This window comes from Vicugna pacos, chromosome 19 (genome assembly GCF_048564905.1).
Source record: "Vicugna pacos chromosome 19, VicPac4, whole genome shotgun sequence".
NCBI lineage: Eukaryota > Metazoa > Chordata > Mammalia > Artiodactyla > Camelidae > Vicugna > Vicugna pacos.
This window is the reverse complement of record NC_133005.1, coordinates 36,903,016-36,918,280: the sequence shown is the minus strand read 5'-3', so window position 1 is coordinate 36,918,280 and position 15,265 is coordinate 36,903,016.

The following is a 15,265-nucleotide window of genomic DNA, read 5'->3' as shown; positions in this document are numbered from 1 at the left end:
TCCTCCCCCTGGCAGCCTTCCCACAAATCCCCAGCTCCACAGCCGGGAACTGCCTCCCCCCGAGCCTGCTCACCTCTTGGCAGCACCAGCAGATGTGGAAACCCAGGCTGGGCTCTGAGCTGGCAGACAGTGGGTGGCGGGCAGGGCTTGTGCCAGACACATTCCGCCAACGCAGCCAATTCTGCATTTCATTCAGTCATTCAACAAACATCTATGGAGGGTCTATTCCGGGCCAGGCACTGGGCCCCTTTCTTGTGTTGGCTATGGGGAAAAGTGGGTCAGATGATGAGTGTTTAAAAAGCCCAACACACAGCAAGCACTCATGTATTTATCCCTCTCCTCTGAACACCTACTGTTTGCTTGGCACCAGCCAGAGCCCTGTGTGGCTGGTGAGGGAGACAGGATCACATCAGGAAACCAGAATGAAAAAGAGACCAGGAAGCTGATCAAAGCAGCTAATGCCATAGAGCATGTACCACGGAGCTAGGTGTCCTGACATCATCTTGTGTGAACCCTGTAACAACCCTAAGTGGTAGGACTGTTACTATCCCTGTTACTCAAAGCAGGGCGAGAGGACCAAGGCTCCCTACAAGGATTAGCACTTGCTTTAATATCTCACTCGTTTAGGGAGAATAAGCAATTACAGAGTACCTATTAGTTGAGTCAACTCCCTCCAATGGGCAATCATTTATTCATTCAACAAATATTTAGTGAGACTTGCCATGTGCCAGGCAATGGGGACACAGCAGTGAATAACATAAAGCTAAAACTTTACACTGGTAAGAGCATAGGGTCTGGAGCCAGATGCCTAGATTTAAGTCCCAGCTCTGCCACCTACCAGCTGTGTGAACTTGAGCAAGTAACTTGACCACTCTGAGCCTCAGTTTCATTTTCTGAAAAGTTAACAAGAATAACAGTACTCCCCTCATGGGGTTGTGAACACATTTCTCCATGCAAAGGGCTGAGCACAGAGCCTGGTATACACTAACAGCTCAGCACATACTGAGTCTGACTCTCCTTTTCTCAGATGAGTAAACCAGAGAAGTTGTGACACCTGCTTAGAGTGAAAAATTAGCTGAGGTAGAACTTGAATCCAAACAGCCAAATGGCTGAGAGGGTCCCTACTTCAGGGCCCCAGCTCAGTTCACGCCCGTTCAGAGGAGTCCAGGCCCTCGCCCGCTGCCCCACTCCTGGCACAACTTTCAACCTTGATCTTCAAGGCCCTCCAAGGACTCCCTTGTGCAGTGTCCCATGAATCACCTGCATCCGAATCTGCACTGGGTGTTCATCTCCACCGGCCCCATCCCCACTGTGCAAACATGCCTGTGTCTACGCAGGGTCCTGGGGTCTGCATTTTAATAAGTGTCGCTGGTGCTTGATGTACTGGGGTCTAACGTAGCCAGCTAGGCCTGGAGCAGGGCTGAGATGGAAGTCATCCAGGCGAGGGTGAGAGCAGGACCCAGGTGCGAGGTGGGCTGGAGTAAGCGGTGTTTTATTTCTGACAGGAGGGAGAGGGTGGGGAGGAAGCAAGGAAGAGAGAGGAAGAAGGAAAGAAAGAAGAAAAGAAAGAAAAAAGGGAAGGAATGGAAAGAAAGAGAAAAGGAAAGAATTCTTGTCTGGCCAAGCTTGCCGAAACTGAGTTTGGGGCCAGACCACAGGCCTCTCATTTCTCCCCTGATTTTTCTGCCAGAGGCAGGAAACATTCTCCCTTGGGATGATCAGAAATAGCTGAGTTCAAAAACTAGGCTGGGTGAGAGAATTCCAGGCTAGGGGGAGGGATTTACACCAAAGGGCTCCGTGGAGTCTAGAGGTTCAGGGCACAGTCGCTGGCGCCAGTCGGCCTGGGTTCAAATCCCTGTTCTGCCCCTGCCTGGCTGTGCAACCCTGGATTTGGCCTCAGTTTCTCCCCTACAAAGCAGGAACCATAAGGGTACCAGGCATGGCTGCATCTAGGTATTCACATTTCATCCTCAGTACGTGCTTTCTCTCCATTTTTCCTGGCTCCACTCTCATCCAAGCTCCCTGCTCACTGAAGCAAGATGAACTCCACCCTCCAGGATTCCACCCAACCAGCAACCCCAATAGAAAGTGCTTTGTTCCTTAGGGGCCAGCTAAAAATCCCAGGCCTGCCCCTCATTAGTTGAGAGGATGCAGTGCTCTGATTGGTCAGGGCTGGGTCACATGCTCCACCCAGGAAGACACTGGCTCCACACAAAATCTCTGGACTGAGGATCAGCAGAGAGGAGTGGGTGTTGGTTAGAAACCAACCACAGACCTCCCCTAGAGGGGCACATAAGGGATGAGAATTCCAGAGAAGAAGGACTTAACACATGTTGTTGAGTACCCAGCATGTACCACTTTAGTTACAAGATCCTCTTAAACTTCCTTCTTCAGAAAATATCCCTTTGGGGAGGCTTGGAGAGGTGAACAGACTGGGCCAAGGCTACCCAGAGCCGCCTCAGGTCCTGAGCCCTTCCCTCCCCACCTGCCCCTCTCCCATTTCAACCTCCAGGAGAGGAAAGATAACATGGATGACTTATAGGACTTGAGATGAACAGCCCCATCCATTTCCTCATCTCTGAGCCTGTCTTCCTATTCCTCCCCACACCTCCTGGAGAGAAGGGTAATCATCTGAGGCCCTAAGAGGTTCAGCTCCTTGCCCAAAGTCACACAGCAGGGAGAGGGGAGCCAGGGTCTGGATCTGGTGCTGCCTGAGTGAACTCCAGGCCTGGAGGCAAAACTGTCCCATGGGGGCCAGGGCATGGTGGAGGAAGCCGGGCCTCTCAAAGGTGGCCTGGGTTTAACCCCAGCTCTGCCCCTAACTCTTGTGTGACCCCAGGTGGGGTGAGCCCCTTGGTTCTCTGGGTCTCACCTGCAAAATGGCCCTAAGCCCCTGGGGTTTGTCAAGCTGATGCTCACAGCTAGCAGTTACTGGAAAGCCGTGTGACACGACTCTGGGGACCCAAGCCTGGCTTAGGCAGTATGGGGCTGGCCGCTGTGGAGAGCTCTTCACCCAGATTAATCTTTGTGACCACTGGAGGGAGGGAGGTGTTGTTATTATTACCTCCATTTTTACAGCAGAGAAACTAAGGCACAGAGAGATGTGACTTGCCCGAAGTCACACAGCCAAAAAAAAAAAGCAGAGGGGGACTTGAACCCATGCCAGTCTGGTTCCAGAGCCCCTCTTAACCATCATCCAGTGCCCTGCACGCAGTAAAGACTAGCTGCCATTACTGTTAGTGTTGCTGTTACTGTTGGTATCTGCCCAGCTTTCTGGAGTTAGGGGTCCTACCCTGACTTGGGAAATAAGGAAAGGCCCGAACTTCCCAGTATCCAATCCCGAATGGCCACCCTCTTGTGACCCTGCTGGGAAACTGAAGCTCAGAGCGGGTTTGTAAGGTGCCCAAGGTTGCACAGCGCTAGGGTCAGCTACAGCTTCTCGAGGCAGCATTCCCGCCCAGCCAGCATCTCCTAGACCACCCCCCATCACTCACACACTCTCTCACACACACACACACACACTCACACACACTCCCCCGTGGGGCAGGGGCTGCCTCCCCCGCCTCCCCGGCTCCACGCTGGCTGCGGGACATTTGTTACTGTGTCAGTTCCAGCTCCCACCCTGATGGGGGGCCGGCAGGCAGGGGGCTTCCTGGCGGCTCTGGGAGGGAGGAATGCGCCCCCGCCCCCAGCCCCATATGGCCTCCATCCCGGCCCATCTGCTTCCCATTGCCTGACGCGGCCACTGCGGGGCCGCCGGGGCCCGCCCGCAGGGGTGTGAAGTTTATGTGGCCGGGCCTGGAGCCGGCGGTGACAGGGCCACACACGCTCACGCAGACACACACCGGACAGCCCCCACCAGCCCTGATGTGGGCACACACACACAATCCACCCTTCTATCCACCCCCGAATACACACACGTTCTCACACTAACACGGACTAACAGCAAAGACCCCCAACCTGAAGGCGCTAGAGACCTCCAGCTCCCACACAAACCCACACCAGAGCCCCCAGCGAACCCTGACACACACACAACAGCCCACTCCCAGAGCAGCCCAGGCCCTCCAATATACTCACTCAGATACACACACAGACACATGCAATCACTGTACATACACCCCCTATCTGCTGACACGCACAAACCCAAACCCTCCCCAGTGTGCCCCCCTCACACACACACTCACATCTGCACACACACCCCTGACATGACCCAGCTGACACCAACACAAAACAGTGACTTACACACAGGCTCAGTTCCAGAGAGGCCACCAGGCGGAGAATGGCCACTCCCCTCTCTCAGAGTCCCTTTCTGCCCTCGCATGTCCCAAACCTGGGAGGTGCTATGAGGGCCCTAGACTCCTGTGCTGGGCATCTGACACTTACTGTCCTCCCCCTATCCTCCTTCCCTCCTAGCGGCCAAGAGCAGGAGGCCCCAGAGACCGGCCCCCAGCACTCACCTCCGGGGATCTCCCAGAGCCCGCCAAATTCAGACCCAGACCCGGGGGAATCTGCATCCAGTGCCTTCTCTAGGACACCTGAGGCTGTCCCCACCCAACTCACCTGTTTCCTGGGCACCTGGACCATCCCCAGAGAGACCTCATCACTCACCACCACCTCCAGGGCCCCACGGTGGAATTCAGGGACCCATGAACTTGGACTGGGAAGGAAAGGTACCTCTTGACTTTCACTAACCAACTGAAATTTGGCATTTCCTTACAGGTGGATGTGGGAAATGAACCTCATCAGGAATCATTTCCACGTCCCTCTACAGTGTCACAGAAATAGCCTTTTATCCTCTTTTTGACTTTAAAATTACCATACTTATTAGGCCCGCCGCCCGATCTTGTCATTAAATTTGTTAACAAAGAAGCACTGCTGTCACCATATCAAACATTTGACTATTAAATATTTTAATTAATCTAGTTCAAAATAGTTTTCTTTTAATCCTACATACTTTAGTTTATAAATTTAAATCTAAATTTATAAACATAAAGGGAGCCCACGGCACGAAAGCAGCTAAGAGCCCAGGAATTGTATTATTTCACATTTTTACTATCAGTACACCTTTTTATGGTAAGGACCACAGTGAGTTTGGGTACTTGCCCAGTATCACACAGCTTCAAATGGCTGAGCTGGGATTTGAACCCAGGCAGGCTGGCTCACCTTGTGCTCTATGCTATCCTGTCTTTGGAAACCCAGGTCCATGCCCCGCCCCCAGGAAGAAGATCCCAGGGTCTAGGAGGTCCCATCATACACCACCCAGTCTGGGGACCCTGGGAACATCCCGGCCAGCCCAGGGCAGATCTAGCCGGCTGCCCCAGCCAGAAGGGAGCCTAGCTACCTTTACAATGTGTGAGATTTCTCACCAGTGGCAATGACAGGCAGAGCAGGCTCCCAACTCCCAGGCCCACCTGTCCTGCTGGGGCTGCTGCAGCAAGTTGAAAATGAGCTACTCTTTGCAGGGCCCCAGGAGGAGGGAACAGCCAGTGGGCCCTGGAGCCCTCTGTCCCCTGTCTCTCTATTCACCTGACCCTCAGTCTGCCTGCCTGTAGTCCAGGAAACCTATCCGCTCCAAGCCAGAAACAGTCACCAGAAAGAAAGAGGAAGCTTTCTTTGTCCTCCACTGCCTGGCTCTGTCCATTCATTCATTCATTCCTCAGTCATTTATTGAACCCCTACTGTGTGCCAGCCTGGGAGCAGAGACTACAGCTGTGAACAAAAAACCCATTTCCTTGTGGAGCTCATGGGCAAATGGAGAACTCATGAAAAACACATAAAGAAAAAGGTATATGATATAATAACAAAACATGAATCAGGACCAGGGCAAAGAGAAAGGCCTGGTGTCGGGGTATGTTTAGCTAGTGGTCTGGGAAGGCCTTGCTAAGGATGTGACCTCTGAGTAGAGACCTGGAGGAAGTGGAGGTAAGAGCTGTGGTGATGCCCAAGGTAAGGAACCATGCTCCAGGTGGAAGGAGGAGGAAATGAAAGACCCCGCAATCTGGCTGCCCCAAGCTCTGCTTTGTGGTTTCTTTGAGTCTAGGTCTGAAATTGGGCCTTTGGGAACTTACACTCTCTCCAATTCCCCCATCCTGGGGTCACCTGCTTCCCCTCCTCCATTCATCCTCCCATTCCTCCCTCCCTCCCTCTCTCTCCTCCCACCCCAAGGGCCCAGGGTGTTAATTACATAGGCACCTGTGTGACTATTTGTTTTCCTCTTTCAAGAGAATCCCTTGGTCACCCCTACTGGAGTGGAAGCCAGGAGTCCAGAGGCTGGGGATCCTGTTCTTGCTCTTCCCCCAGCACCCAGCACAGTGCCTGGCTGATGCCCATTTGACAGATGAGAAGACAGGTTCAGAGCGGCATCCTGGCTGACTCAAGCCTCCCCACCGCAGCGCTGGGGCTGGGCACTCAGCTCCAGGTCCTGGGCCCATAACCTTCATGTGATGGCCTCTTCTTCAGGGACTGCCCTGATTCCAAGCCTGGCTCGGGTCTCACCACAGTCAGTGGAGAACAGCCCCCAAATCCAAATGTGCTGCGGTCTCTTGACTATCTCAGCCTCAACTTGTGGCTGATGAAATCATAATGTTAATAGTATCCATAAATTACTAGCTTCATCTAGGGCTTCCCATGGGCTGGACACCATTGCATGTATCAACTCGCTGAATCCTCCCTCCCACCCTAGGAGGACAGGACCCATTTTATGGGGGAGGATGTCGAGGCACAGAGCAGCAAGACGCCTGGAAAGGAGTAACAGCTGAGGCGGAAACGGAAACGTACAGAGCCGAGCGGCATGCGCGCCCGGTTCCCTCCACCTGCAGGCCACGGCCACGGGCGGCGCGGGCCCGGCGGGGCGGGCCCGGGAATGCGCGGGGGCGGAGAGCGCCCGCAGAGCCCGGCTCACGTTTCCGGCCCGGCCCGGCCGCCCCCGCCGCCCCCTCGCCGCCGCCGCTGCTGGCGGCCCCCTCATTAAGGCGCCTTGCCTTCCACCTCCGAATTTTCCACGCAGGGTTAGCCTGGCGACGCGCTGTCTGCGGGCCCCATAAAGGCCGCCGTGTGCTGCATTCGTCTCGCTGGGGGCCGGCGGGGGAGGGGGCCGCGGCCTGGAGGGGCGCCCGGCGGCTGGCGAGGGCGGGGGCTGCACCGCGGGGGCCTCGCCTGCTCCTTGCAGAAAGGGCCCCCTTCCCGGGACGGGACGCAGCCTCGAGAATTCCACATTCATAAACATCCATTAAAAAAAACCAAACACCACCAACAAAAAACCCAGCCGGCATTTATGGAGCACTACTAACAGGACCAAGGGAGCGTCAGAACCAGCACGTCCCAGGAGATCCTCCTAGCAAACTCAAGGTGGAAAGGCTTCGCTGATCCCGTTTTGCAAGAGAGAAAACCAACCCCAGGGAGTTGAAATGAACTGTCCACGGCCGCACAGGAGGGTGTGGTGCCATAATGAATCTGAGCACAGCTCAGCCTTTTCTATGGAGCACCTACTGTGTGCCAGGCACTGTTCTACAGATTGGGATATGGCAGTGAACAAAACACAAAATACAAAACTCCCTATCCTCCGGTGGCTGACATTCCAGTGGGGGAGCCAGACATTGGCAAATAAACACCTAAAATGAAGTGTCAGATGGTGCTGAGTGGTGTGGGGAAAAATAAAGCAGGAGGAGGGCTGGGGAGTAAAGGTGATGGGGAGGGGTTCTGTGAGAGGGGTGGGGAGTGCATGAAATGGCTCATAATAGGACGGTCAGGAAGGGTGGCCCCTTCTAATGGAAGGGTGTTCCAGGCAGGAGAAACCGCATGTGCAAAGGCCCTGAGGCAGAAGTATGCTTAGCCAGCATTTCTTAATCATTTTCTATAGGTTTCTCTCATGTGCTATTTTTTTCCCTTCCTTTCAACCACGATGCCAGTCCAGGAATCTAAGTAATTCCCTTTTTCTAGCTAAAGAAATTGAGGCTCAGAGAGGTTAAGAGGCCTACCCAAGTTCCCTCAGCTGGTCAGTGGCCAAACTAAGATTTGAATCAGGGTCTCTTGCACTCATAATAACGTGGTACACGGATGTGATGTGGGCAAAGCCAGCTCTAGTTCCCCATCTTTTAACACAGGGACTGAACAGGGCGATTAGGGGAGGGACAGAAGGGAGGAAGAATTGCAGAACAATGTCTGCCCTGCACCAATTAGTGGTAGGATTCCCCCTGGCAGCTCATCTCCATGTGAAGATGCATGCAATAAATGATACCTAGATTGTCTCAAGAAGGCATTGTTTGGATGAGTTTGAGCCCCCTGTGCCTGGTGCTTACAGCATCCTGCAGCTTGCAAGGGAATTCAGAGAATGGGAGCTTTGGGTTTCTCAACCATGTCTGCATCTGAGGGGAGAAGGGTCACACCTGGCTGCTCCCATAAAGAATCCTCCAGTCCTGACTTCCCAAACTACATGTCAGTCTTACCCAATTTCTCACTCTCCTCTCCAAGCAACTCAGAACCAAGAAGCAACTCTTCACCAGGGACCCTGGTCTATTTTACGTTCTCCCCCAGTGACACCAGCCTCAACTCCATCATCACCTTCACCGCACAACTTCCCTTTTCCTCCCCATATCTGCCAGGATGGCCATCAGAGTCATTTTCTCTACCTGGACTTCCCCAAGACATTCTTCAGAGTCACAACAATATACCATATATATATTTTTCATTCTCATCACCTAGGAATTCACCTCCAGTTCTCCGAGAATCACCCATGTCACCTCCAGCCATTCCCAGCTTTAAGCTAGAGTCAGCCCATCACCCACAAGTAACACCTACTAATCCACAGACTGTAACAGGTTCCTTCCCATCTCTTCACCCCCAGCCCTCCGAGAGCCTCCTGTATCACCCAGCCACCCTCCAGCCATCCCCAGGTTTCAGCCCACCACACAGGAAACCGGTCAGCTCATAGAACTCAGGGAGTTACTCCCTCTGCTTCCGCATCTATGCGCAGTGACTCCCAGAAATCCTCCGTGTTGCATGCTCATCTCCCTTCACACTCGGACACACCCAGGGCCTCAGGGCCACTCTCCATTATTGACCTTTACTCCAAGATGTGGCCAAGGTTTGGCCCAATATGAACCAGTGTTTTGCCTGTTTCTCCATGACCCTGTCACAGCCACACCTCCACCTGCAGAGGGACCCGACCTCACACACACCCCTGTCCTTCTGCTTGCTGTAGTCACATACTTGCTCAATGAGGAGACACATCTAATGGCCTGCATCGCCACCCTGGCCTTTGTCGTCCCTCTGCTGAGCAGCAGGACCCTCCTGCCTGCTGATGTCCTGGCTTCCAGGGTCCATGCCAGTGTGATCCTCCAGCTTGCCTGTGTCCTTGTGGGCGACACGGCAGATGACAGTGACCACATGTCTTCCTAGTGTACCTGCGTCATGGCTGCAGTGATCCCTTCACTTAGACATGACCCATTGGTAGAAAACAAGACCATTATTTCCATCCCCCTCCTCCTCCCTTCCCACCACCTCTCTGCCTCCCCATGTCTCTCAACAATTTTAAACCACCTTTCCCTCCCCTTTGGCTTCCCGCTGTCTGGCCGCTGCCCCCTCGTCTGTACTCTGCCCTCTCCCTGCCTTTGCCTCTATCTGACGTCATCCATCATCACTGCTCTTGTTCTTCCTCTCCTGGGGCCAGGCTTTCCTCTGTGTTTTCCCGGAAAAGGAGCTCTCTATTTGTGCCCCTCTCTCTGTCCTCCCTTCCTCTCTCCCTCTGTGTCTGTATCTCCTCTCTGCTCTTCCTTCCGGTCCCAGCCGCTCACCAAACACACTGTCTCCATTCGTCTTTCTCTGAGTCCTCTGTCTTGGGTTCATATCTCTCTTTTCTCTTTTCTCAGTTTCTAGCATCTCTCTTCATCAGTTTTCTCCTGTCTACCCTCCCCCCTCCATCCTTCCAAGGCCTCCTCTCTCTTACCCGTTCTCGCTCCCTCCATCTCTTGCTCTTTAATTCTCTCCCCCATTTATCACTCACCTACCCTAGACTCCAGATCCTCCAGTCCCGGGTTCTTCTGAGCCCTCTTCTCTGAGTCACACCCCATGCTCTTTCCATTAAGCTCGTCATCTTATTTCCTTCCTCCACCCCATAACCCTGCTCTGTCTCCAGACCCATACATATCTTTATGCTCGTTATCCCAAATTTATACTCACCCTGGTCCTCCATCCACCCATCTTTGGCCTTTATCCAGCCCCACCCTTATTTCCATCTCTGCATCAGCTCTTTTCCCGTGAGCTTCGTCCCCCTTGTGAGCCAGTCGTCCCACCCTGCCTCAGCCCTGGAGGGTCCTTCCCCACCGTGTGCTCTGGCTCCCAGCCCTGCTCAGACCCCTACTAATTCCATGTCTACTGCCACCTCCCCTTTTGGTTCTCTGTCCCTGAGCCAGACTTCTGCCCTGTCCCCTTATCTCTTCAGCCCCATCTGTCATACCAGCTACATGGCTCTCCCCTAACCCCCATGTATAAATTTTGGCTCAATGCTAAAATTCCTGAGGGTTAAAATCTCTGTTTTCTGGACACTGACTGAAGCGGAGTATCACCACCATGGAATGCATATGAAAGAGAGGAGGGAATGTAAAAATTTTAAATTATCAGTCCATTTTATTATTCCTCTGATTAGTAGTCAGTTTTAACATCTGAGCTCACTGGGAAGATCAGATTCTCTCACGCTCTCGGCTGCCTGGGGACCCTTCCTGGTACCCAGCTCTCCACGCTGAAGAGATGGCTCCTCTCAGCAGACACGTTGAAGGAGATCGCTGGCTCTCTGGGTCCAGGGCCAGTGAATTCCCAGACGCACTTTTTAGTAATATGTTTGCAAGATGGAGCTTCTACCCAGGATTCTTGATTTGGGCAAATTTAAAACATCCTTCCTTTTCAGCTTCTGAAGTGGTTGCATGAGTAGCAATAACTGTAGCTCGTTGCTTGTGCAGCATTGTAGCCTGAAGACAGGAAATAGTATAGAAAGTATGTATCTAAAGCCCTTCCAGGCCGTCCGCGGTTCTGAAGTTTGATTGGCGAGGACAGAGGACATTGTGGGTTACTCATTTTTCTCTAAATCTTTCTTCATTTTCTAAATACGCCCAAATAAGATTTTTTCCTAAAAGACTCAGGGACCTAGAGGAAATGAAATAACTGAAAAATATTACGTTCTTAAAGGTTATGTTCTTATTATGCATTTTATTATTTGTTATGAAAGCTAGCAAACCACATGATGGTACAAGTATTAGAATTAATTCTACTGCCCTGTTACTCGCTGCCATTTATTTATTTATAATCATTTGCTCAAGAAAAAAAATGATGTTTCATCCAAAGTTATTGCTTTAGGGGTGGGTATAGGTCAGTGATAGAGCAGGTGCTTAGCATGCACGAGGTCCTGGGTTCAATCCCCAGTACCTCCATTAAAAAAAAACAAAACAACTAATTACCCCCAAAAATTTTTTTTAAAAATCTGAGATTCCATTAAATTTGTCTGACTTTCATTTTAAAAATAAAATAATAATAACACCTAACTTTTTTTTCAGCCTTTACCCATGCCACGTGTTTTACCTGCATCCGTGTATTCAACCCTCATATGAAGCACTTTATAGATGGGGAAACAGGGACAGAGACGGAAGTCCCGTGCCCCAGGTCATGCAGCCAGGTAGTGGCAGAGCTGAGATTTGAACCCCAGCACTTGCACTCTAAACCACATCTAGGCGCTACTGTGATGAAAATGTTAACGATAAAACTGCCAGCCAGTGTTTCCAGCATATGTTACATGTGAAAACTCTCTTTAGTCTATCTGTAAACATGTCTGATAGAGAACTTGTACCCAGAATATATAAAGAACTCTCAAGATTTGATAATAAGAAAAGAAGCCATTTTAAAAAATGGACAAAAGATTTGAGTATTATGTATCTTCACTAATTAAGATATGTGGATTGTTAGTAAGTGCATGGAGAGAGATTCAACATCGTTAGTCATTATGGAAATGCAAACTAAAACCACAGTGAGAAGCCGCTAAACATCCAATAGAATGGCGAAAATCTAAAAGACTGGCGGTACCAAGTGTTGATGAGAATGTGGAGGAACTAGAACGCTCATGCCCTGCTGGTCGGGAGGCAAAATGCCGCAGCCACTTTGGAAAGAAACCAGTTTGATGATTTCTTTTTTTTTATTATTATTCTTATTTTAATTTTTTAGAAATCTTCTGAGAGGGAGGTAATTAGGTTTAGCTATTTATTACTTTTGGTGGCGGTACTGGGGACTGAATCTGGGACCTTGTGCATGCTAGGCCTGTGCTCTACCACTGAGCTGTACTCTCCCCCCGATGGTTTCCTAAAAAGTTAAGCACATACTCATCTCACAGCCCAGCAATCACACTCCTATATATTTACTCAAGAGAAATGGAAACATATGCCCACACAAAGACTTGGGCATAAATATTTGTAGCAGTTTCATTTGTAATCCAGCCCCTAGGTCTTTTCCATAGAGGCCACCAAACACAGATGCTAACACACGTCTGTACTTATTCTTGGACCATTCTAGAAGGGCCTCTACCTAAAGCAATTCTTCCTCACCTCTTGAGCCCAAACTTTTTAATTTTTATTTTTCTGAAAAGACTTTTCGAGAACATAAGATTAGATAAGGACTATGTAGTCAGATAGGTCTAAGTTCGAATCCCTGCTCAGCCATCATCACCTGAGGGGCACCTCCGGTAAATGCCTCCTCCCCCTGGGATTCGAGTCTCCTCATCTGTAAAATAGAGATGTGATAGTAACAGTGTTTGCATCTCCCAGGGGCTGTTGTGATAACCTTCATTCCTGGGCTCTAGAACCAGTTGCTCCACCTTGGTCAAGATCCCCAAGAGCCTCTGCCATTCTACAGGCCTGGGTAAAGAGGGAGGGAGAGAGGGAGAGAACTCAGCCCTCCCTTGCTCCAAACTCCTCTCTGGCTCCCTAGTACCATACTCTCCACGAAGGTCATCCACAACTTTCTTTAATTAATTCAGCACACATTTATTGAGTGTCTGCTATGTGCCAGGTGCTGTACCAGATGCTGTTCCTGCCCTGTCAGTGCTGCTGTCTGGTGGGGGAAGCTCACTGAGGAGGGTGGTGGGTCCCAGGGGAGGTATGTAGAGTGTAGGGGCTGTCCATTTGGTGGCTAGCGTGAGGCATCGGAGGTCAGGACTCAGGACTGAGACCTGGGCTGAAAACAGAGTTTAAGAGGAGGCTCCAGTGGAGATGGCTGGGAGAAGGTCCAGAGAAAAGAGAATTCTAAAGAATTCCTGCATCTTCTCTCCAGTGGGCCCAGTTTTGCCAGTTGGCACCACTATCCACCACCCTTCTTTTCCAGCCATGAGCGCTGGAAGTCCTCCTCTGGCTTGTCTCCCCATTGAATCACCCTCCGACCCCAGCCAGCCCACGCACAAACACATCTCCTGCCCATTCTTCCTCTGGCTGACTCTCTAGACGGAAGCCGTGGCCTGCAGGTGCCTCCTTTCCTGTCTCCCACTTCCTTTCAGCCCCCTCAGTCTATTTCCCACACACAGCCAGAGGGAAGTTGCTCCTCCGCATAAAATCCCCTGGCAGCTTCCCATAGCTTAGAATAAAATTCAAACACCTGGCCCACAATGCCCCACGGGGCCGGCCCCTGCCCACCTCTCCTACCCCCTCTCCCATCTATCTCCCCTCCAGCCACATTGACCTCCTTGCCACATCATGAACACGTCAAGCACATGCCCACCTCAGGGCCTTTGCTCTTGCTGTTCCCTCTACTTGCTACTTCCTCTATCCACTCAAGTTCTCTTTGCCTGGCTCACTCCTACTCCTTCACCATCTCTGGGAAGGTTCCCTAAATACCCACTCCCCACCCCTGACTAAGCCGTGCCCTCCTTCCACTCTCCCATGGTACCCTGAATGCTTTCCAGGCAACATCACTCCCCTCCCTGCACTGTCAGCCCCCTGAGAACAGACACTTGCCTATCTGTTCTCTGGCACATCACGGGTGCCTGGAACAGGGCCTGGCACACAGTAACGGCTTGGTGCACAGGTGCTGAGTGCACACAGGACTGAGCGCAGACCTTCTGCAGACCTCCCTTTGCTCAGAGAAGAGACCCAGGTGGCAGAGTGAGGGCTGAAGCCCACTGAGGGCACCCCAGCCTATCCTTCCCAAAGCAGTGGGCCCTGCCAGCAGAAACCACTCTGGCCTTGAGACAGTGCAGACCTCGGTTCAAATCCTGTTGTCTAAACAGAGTTATTACATGACTCCTTTGTTTCTCAAAAGAATAACTTATCAAAACGTGTACTTTATATATGGCAGTTTATTGTATGTCAATTAATCTTGAGAAAACTGCTACACATACATACATAGACACTCATGTACTAAAATGGCTAAAATAACCAATAAAAACTGATAATAACAAATGCTGGCAAGGATGTAGTACAGCTTGAACTCTCCCATAGATCGCTGTGGGCCACACCAAACCTGTCCAGGAATGTTCATAGAAGACGTCTTCTTTATAGCCGAAAAGTGGAAACAACCCACACGTTAATCAACTGATGAATGGATAAATAAAATGTGGTCCATCCATCAATAACATATTACTGGGCCATACAAAGAATGAAGTACTGACACATAATACAACGTGGATGAACCACAAAACCCTATGCAAGTGAAAGAAACCAGTCACAAAATCACACACGCTGATTTGTATCATCCATTTAGATGACATGTCCAGAATCGGCCAATCCAGAGACAGAGAAGAGATTAGTGGTTGCCAGGGACCAGGGGAGGAGGAAATGAGGAGTGGCTGCTAATAGACACGGGGTTTCTTTTTCCGGTGATGAAATGTTCTGGAATTAGATAGTGGGGATGGTTGCATAACTTTGTGCATGTACTAAAAAACCACTGAACTGTCCCCTTTAAATGGATAAATTGCGTGGGATGTGAATTAAATCTCAATAAAGCCGTTTTGAAAAGAAAGTCCTAGTGCCACCTCACAGCTGTGTGTCCTTGCAAACGTCTCTGGCACTTTCTGAGCCCAGGTTCTGCCTCTCTTGCTCTGAGGATTGACCAACTCACAGCCAGTAAACAGCCCTGCACAGTAATGATCCACGCTCTTGGTGAATAATGGCCCTGTTGGAACTGGAGGATGGGCTGACCCTAGACACAAAGGCCAAGGATCAATTCAGCCCACGAGCAGTGCTCGGTGTTGGGGAGTCACCAAATGGCACGCAGATATCACCCCACAGCCCTAGAAAAA